This window comes from Arachis ipaensis, chromosome B05 (assembly GCF_000816755.2).
Source record: "Arachis ipaensis cultivar K30076 chromosome B05, Araip1.1, whole genome shotgun sequence".
Classification (NCBI taxonomy): Eukaryota; Viridiplantae; Streptophyta; class Magnoliopsida; order Fabales; family Fabaceae; genus Arachis; species Arachis ipaensis.
Window position 1 is genome coordinate 113,053,349 of NC_029789.2, and position 6,973 is coordinate 113,060,321.

General features: G+C 34.3%; 1 protein-coding gene across 5 annotated transcripts in view; it reads right to left on the minus strand.

The window, feature by feature from the left end:
• LOC107643827 (nucleobase-ascorbate transporter 12-like) overlaps positions 5,658–6,973 on the minus strand; it is a 10,240-nt gene continuing 8,924 nt past the window's right edge. For 3 of the 5 annotated variants that reach the window (XM_021124268.1, XM_021124264.1, XM_021124269.1), the window contains exons 6-8: positions 6,681–6,729; positions 6,101–6,233; positions 5,658–5,926 (exon numbers count right to left, since the gene is read on the minus strand). The gene's annotated coding sequence lies outside the window, so the exon portion shown is untranslated. The other 2 variants (XM_021124266.1, XM_021124265.1) reach the window with 2 other exon arrangements.

A 6,973-nucleotide genomic window follows, 5' to 3' on the forward strand; every position in this document is an offset into this window, starting at 1 on the left:
AGGTTCTCGATCATACCGGAATAGGATTTACTATCCTTTTGCGTCTGTCACTACGCCCAGCACTCGCGAGTTTGAAGCTCGTCACAGTCATCCAATCTCTGAATCCTACTCGGAATACCACAGACAAGGTTTAGACTTTCCAGATTCTCAAGGATGCTGCCAATGAATTCTAGCTTATACTACGAAGATTCTGATTAAGGAATCTAAGAGATATTCATTCAATCTAATGTAGAACGGAGGTGGTTGTCAGGCACGCGTTCATAGATTGAGAATGGTGATGAGTGTCACGGATCATCACATCCATCATATTGAAGTGTGAATGAACATCTTAGATAGAAACAAGCGTGTTTGAATAGAAAACAGAAATAATTGCATTAATTCATCGAGACACAGCAGAGCTCCTCACCCCCAACAATGGAGTTTAGAGACTCATGCCGTCAAAGATATAAAGTTCAGATCTAAAAATGTCATGAGGTACAAAATAAGTCTCTAAAAGTTGTTTAAATACTAAACTAGTAACCTAGGTTTACAGAAAATGAGTAAACTAAGATGGGTAGTGCAAAAATCCACTTTTGGGGCCCACTTAGTGTGTGCTGGGGCTGAGACTTAAGCTTCTCACGTGCCTGGGCTGTTTCTGGAGTTGAACGCCAGGTTGTAACCTGTTTCTGGCGTTGAACTCCAACTTGTAACCTGTTTTTGGCGCTGAACGCCAGACTGCAACATGGAACTGGCGTTGAACGCCAGTTTACATCGTTTATCTTCACGCAAAATATGAACTATTATATATTGCTAGAAAGCTCTGGATGTCTACTTTTCAACCCAATTGAGAGCGTGCCAATTGGACTCCTGTAGCTCTAGAAAATCTATTTCGAGTGCAGGGAGGTCAGAATCCAACAGCATCTGCAGTCCTTTGTCGGCCTCTGAATCAGATTTTTGCTTAGGTCCCTCAATTTCAGCCAGAAAATACCTGAAATCACAGAAAAACACACAAACTCATAGTAAAGTCCAGAAATATGATTTTTAATTAAAAACTAATAAAAATATACTAAGAACTAATTAAATCATACTAAAAACTATGTAAAAATAATGCCAAAAAGTGTATAAATTATCCGCTCATCATGCTACATACACCAGAGAGATCAACTGAGACTTCATCTCAAAGTTGTTTGCAGCAATAGAGGGTACAACAATGCTATTCCCATAGAAATTTGGGATAGCAGCAATATAAGAGCCGAGTGTTCTCCTAAGTTGTGCAGGCATATTAGGAAGAGGATTAACAACATTGGCATTAACTGTATTGTTGTTGTTGTTGAGCTCCATAGTGGACTCTTCAACTTCTTTCTCAAAATTATCCCTGAGGTTTTCACCGGCTTTATAAGCTCTAGCTTGTTGTAAACGCCGCCTCAAGGTCCTTTCAATCTCAGGATCAAAATCTAAAAGAGGTTCTTTATTCCTGTTCCTGCTCATAAACATAAAATAAAGAGAAGGTGGGAATCTCTACGTTAGAGTGTAGAGAATTCCCAGTGAGGTATCCTGTATAAAAGAAAATAAACTAAAATAAACTAAACAAATAACACTAAAAATTTTGAAAATAAAAAAAGAAGATAAGTCACTAAATTCGAAAACAAATGAAAGGGAGATTAATCAGGAAAAATAAAATAAAAATTACTAAGGGAGACACCAAACTTAATTTCAGAAATTAAGAAAAAATTTTAACTAAAACAAAACTCAAAATTTCAAAAATTTAAAGGATAAAATTAAATAAAAAGTAAAAACTAAGAACGCATAATCTAAGTAATCAGACAACGGTTTGTTGTCAATCACAGTTAATCCCTGGCAACAGCGCCAAAAACTTGGTGCGGATTTTCAAGAGCACAAACTAACCGGCAAGTGCAATGGGTTGTACCAAGTAATACCTCAGATGAGTGAAGGTCGATCCTACAAGGATTGATGAACTGAGCAACAATAGTCGAATGAATCACTTAGTCAGGCAAGCAAAAAGTGGTGTATTGAGAGTTGTAAATCGCATTAACAGAAACTCTGAGAGTAAGATAGCAAATAGTGGAATTGGTGTGAAATATATGTTAGAAAGCAGTTAAGGTTTCGGAGTTATTTATTCTTCTGGATTAAGTTTTCTTACTAATTATTTCAATTATGCAAGATTTATTTCATGGCAAACTGTAATTGACTAAACCCTAATTTCTTAGTCATTTAGTATCCTCTAACCTAATCAACCGCCAATTCCTTGGTCACTTAATATAGATTAGAGGGTTAGGTTCAATTCTAGTTTATTGGTCACAAAAACCCTAATTACCCAAATATAAGAGGATTATATTTCACGTATCCTGTTAAGTCCAAGTAATTAGCAGCTTAGGAGGAATTTACTTTTAAGCTAGTATTCAAGTGAGATAACTTTTCGAAGAATCACAAGAATTCATATAGAACAAGTGTTGTTCTTCTGATATACCCAGATTCATAAAATGAAGAATAAAAGTAATCCTTAAAACTGAAACAATACATTAATTAAACTAGAATAATAATAGTCTTAATCTATAGAAATAAACAAAGCTCCTAACCGTAACCAAGGAGGTTTAGTGGCTCATAACTCATAGAAAAAACTAGGGTTCAGAAAATGTGAAAATGTGAAAGTGCCAAAGAGAGAAGATCCCCTGAAGGGCTAAATCTTTTCGCTTTTATATCTAACCTAATTTGATTTAAAACTAAAATAAAATAGTAAATTCTAAACCTAAAAGATTTTGTTTGTAAATAAAAATAACTAAAATAAAAGATAATACAATAATTAAAAGCTAAATCCAACTAAAGATGCTCTATTAGTGAAAGTGTGATCCGACTCAATGGCGCTAAATGCCAGATTCGGCGTTTAGCTCCCTGGTGGGCAGAAGCTCCTCTTTTGATTCTGTCTTCCTGGCATTAAGCACCAGGCTTGGCGTTTAGCACCCCAATGGGCAAAGGGCTTCCACGCGTTTCTGAGTTGCTAGCGCTAAACGCCTAGGTCTGCATTTAGCGCCAGCTTGGCTATTTCCAAACTCTTCCTTTTTCTTACACATGAACTCTGCCAAACCAATCCAAACTTTATCTGAAATAATTAAACACCAAAGCAACTCAAAGTAGCATCCAAAAAGGTTTAAAACACTAGAATTAAATTAAAACCCAATAATTTTGTATGTAAAATAAATAGAAAATAAAGAAAAGATGCTCACGCATCAAGTCATGATTGCAATGACATGTAATGTTTGTAAGTTACTGGTATAAAGAACTTTTATTATTATAGCGACACGGTTTCGAGTTCAAGACTCCTATTTTATTGTTAAGTATATGGAAGTCGTCGTAATATCGTTGCTATCAGAGTGGCGCAGCCAAAAGTGTGACATTCTAGTAATAAGGTGTTTCATTTGATAATTTCTTAGTTTGACAGGATCCGAATGTAATATTAATTACCATCGAATTTATATATATAATCCAATAGTATATTCGACTATAAAGAGCGAATTTCTTGTAGTGAAACTACCTTCAAAAAGAAAATTATGTAGAAACTAGCCAAAAACATATTTTTTTTCTTTATACACATTTTAAGGAACATTGAGACAAAGACAACAGATGTATTTTTAAAGAATCTTTAATGCATTTTTCTCTATTTGATTTCATTTAGATTTATAAAATTTTAGTTGGGACTTAGGATATTGTAATTGTGTTAGAAAGAGTAAGAGTAACTTAAATTTCTTGAAATCTTAAGGTTGGAATAAGTTTAGTTCATTCAAATTGATAGATTTGATTTCTTGCACATGAAATTTGTAACAATAATGTGCCTGTGAAATATTGTTATGCAAATGATTTTGTTATTTGATATATGTGTATATATAGCTTGGGTGGATGCCATTATTTAGGGATGCACACGGATTGGATCGGATATAGTTAAAATTTCGATCCAATCCGCACTAAAATTATGAGCTCAAATTGAATCCAATATCCGTATTTTTTAGCTTCGGATCGGATGCGATCCGATACGATATGCACACAAATTTATAGATCAAATCGGATTGGGTATCGGATATAACCAGTTAAAGAATAAAAATAAAAAATATTCCTAGGAATTACAAATTAAGAAAAAGAGAAAAAACTTCAAAAAAAATTCTCTTGAAGAACCCGAACCATAATTCAAACAATAACAGAGACGATTGAATACTAGAAATTTCATAGTTAATAGTAGTTCCAAATTCAAAATAACAACAGTAGAACCAAAATTTTCTAATAGTAGTATATCTAAATTTAATAGTTGATAGAATCCATATTTAAAATAAAAAATTAAACTAGAATCCTAAACCTAGAACTTAAAAGAAATAGGAGCAGAACCCAGAACACAGAATTTAATAGAAACAGAAGCAGAAGCCAGAAGAAGACGCCGAAGCAAAAGCCAAAAGAAGAAGTAGAAGCTTGAAGCAGAACGGCGACGACGAACCTTAACAAACACTTGAACAAAGGCATTGAATAGAGGTGATGAGGATAAGATCAGAGCAAGGAACATTGGTGATAAGGTGAGCGGCAGAGGATTAGGGAAGAGGAGCAAATGGGATGAGGAAGAGAGGACTGCGGGGTCTGGTGCCACAGAGGAGAAGTAAGGAGGTGAAGCGAGTCGACAACCTCTGGTGTGGTGGCAAGGTTGAACGATAAGATGGAAGAGTCGATGAAGAGATGAGAGGAGGGAATGGGAATTAGGATTTTGAGCGAATGAGTATTAAAAAGAGATTATATATTTTTATTTATAATTTTTAATTTAATTTCGGATCTCCAAATAGAGATGTAAAATTTGCGCTTCGATCCTATTTAACTGCGGATTAGATCCAATCCAATGATCCTGCGGATCAGATAATATTCGCAAATTGCAGATCGGATGTGGGTAAATTAAATACTATGGATCTGCAATTAGAAGCCAATCCATGACCACCTCTACCATCATTGTTATAGATTTCTCATTTGAAGTGTGAATTTAAGGATTTTTTAAATAGTACTTTAAATTTAAGAGAAATATCGTTTGCATTCTTTCTTGTGTACACTTTTTATGGTATAAAAGACGAATCATTTATATTTTCTTCGGTTTTTTCAATCAGATAATTTATTGTTATGACTCAAATGTGCTCACAACTAGAAAATTGATTAATACAGACAAATTTAGTCTTTATTACAGACGGATATTTGGTTACAGATGAAATTATCGACGGATTTTGTCCCTCTGTAAAAGCCCCGTCGAAAATTATTTACCGACGGATTTTTTTCCATCGGAAAATTACCGACGAATTTTTACCAATTACTGACGGATTTTTCCTCTGTAAATTCTCCATCCATTTCCCAAAGGCGACGAACTTTTCGACGGATTTTCTGTCAGTAATTACAGACGAATTTTCTGTCTGTAATTATAGACGAATTTTCCAACAGATTTTCCGTCTGTAATTTGAACTTTGAAAAATCATCTCACACTCTGATTACAGACAGAAAATCCGTCAGTAAGGTAGAATAAAAATTTTTTTTTTTAATTTTTCTATTGCAAAATAAATACTTTTGATTTGTTTTCTAAATTTACTCCATCAAATACACTGTAAATTGAAAAAAAAAAGCCAAAAATCACATAGAATTGGATGTTATTTTTCAACACCATTATTCAATATCTCACTGTCTCAATAAAAAGATACCCCAAAATTTCTTTTAAACTACAACAGAGAAGGGCAAGACTTTCGGCCTAAATTTTAAAACTATTTCCTCATGCTCTCTTTAAAGTTTAAACTCTCCAATCTAATCTGAGTTACATGATTCTTCACTCCATGGTAGACTCTTGTGTGGCTGAAACTTGAAAGTATTTGTTCATCTAGTTCTTCTTTGATTTGTTTGCATTGGACTGAGCATATGCAGTTCCCTGGTGTCAAAAAACAGGACATGGACAGATTTCAAAAGCCTAGCAATGTTTTATAGGATTAAGAAAAAGTGAAGGAGGATAACAAAAACACAACTTTAAAACAGAACTGCAAGAGAGAGAGAGATGCTTGCATGCTCTTGAAGCACATTTAATTTGTTCTACAGGAACACTCACATTTAAGAGAGATGCTTGCATGCTTGCATGCTCTTCAATCATGGTCATGCACAGAATGCATAAAAACAAACATGCATACAAGTTATTTGTCAGACTGAATGAGATCCAATTCTTATATCTCTGCATAGCAAACCTGAAAAGATTCAACCAAGATCACAAGTTAACTAGATAAGCCTTCCACAAAAAGGGGGATATATACAAATTAATAATTTAAGGGACTAGCCATTGACCCCAAAGAAGGAATCTCAGGCATAATAACAGTTTGAAGTTTTTTAATTCCATGCAAATGTATCATTTAGTTAGCTACTGCCAGCAACAGTTAATCATAGATGCAACTGTGCCATCACAAACTATAAAAATTAATTCATGCATAAAGCTCAATCATCGCAATTAGCAAAAATTATTTCAATACCAAAATTATAAAATAAAAAGAGGTATTAAAGTCTGGTACACAAGCATCCCGCATAATGCAGGGTCCAAGCAAGGGGCATTCTCAAAGAAGAAAGCAAAAAAGATAAATTAATAATCAGTTGATACTTGATAGCATTACACAGGAAAGTATTGGAACACAGCAACAAACCTTATCAGCAGCTGCCTGCAATGTCAAATGATCTCCCCATTCTCCAGACCTGTTATAATGGACAGAAGATGAATGATTAAGTTGGAGGAAAAAAGCCCACTAAATATGACGACAAAGGTCACTCATTGCATATATATATATATGTTACAACCAATAGTTTGTTCCAAAGATACCTAGTTTGCAATTTTCTTGCAATATCGTGTTATTTTAGGAACTTGACCCTGAATAACTGGAGCATAGTAGTTTAGAGAAAGCATTCAAGTGCAAAACGAACAGGCCCATTGCAAAACTAA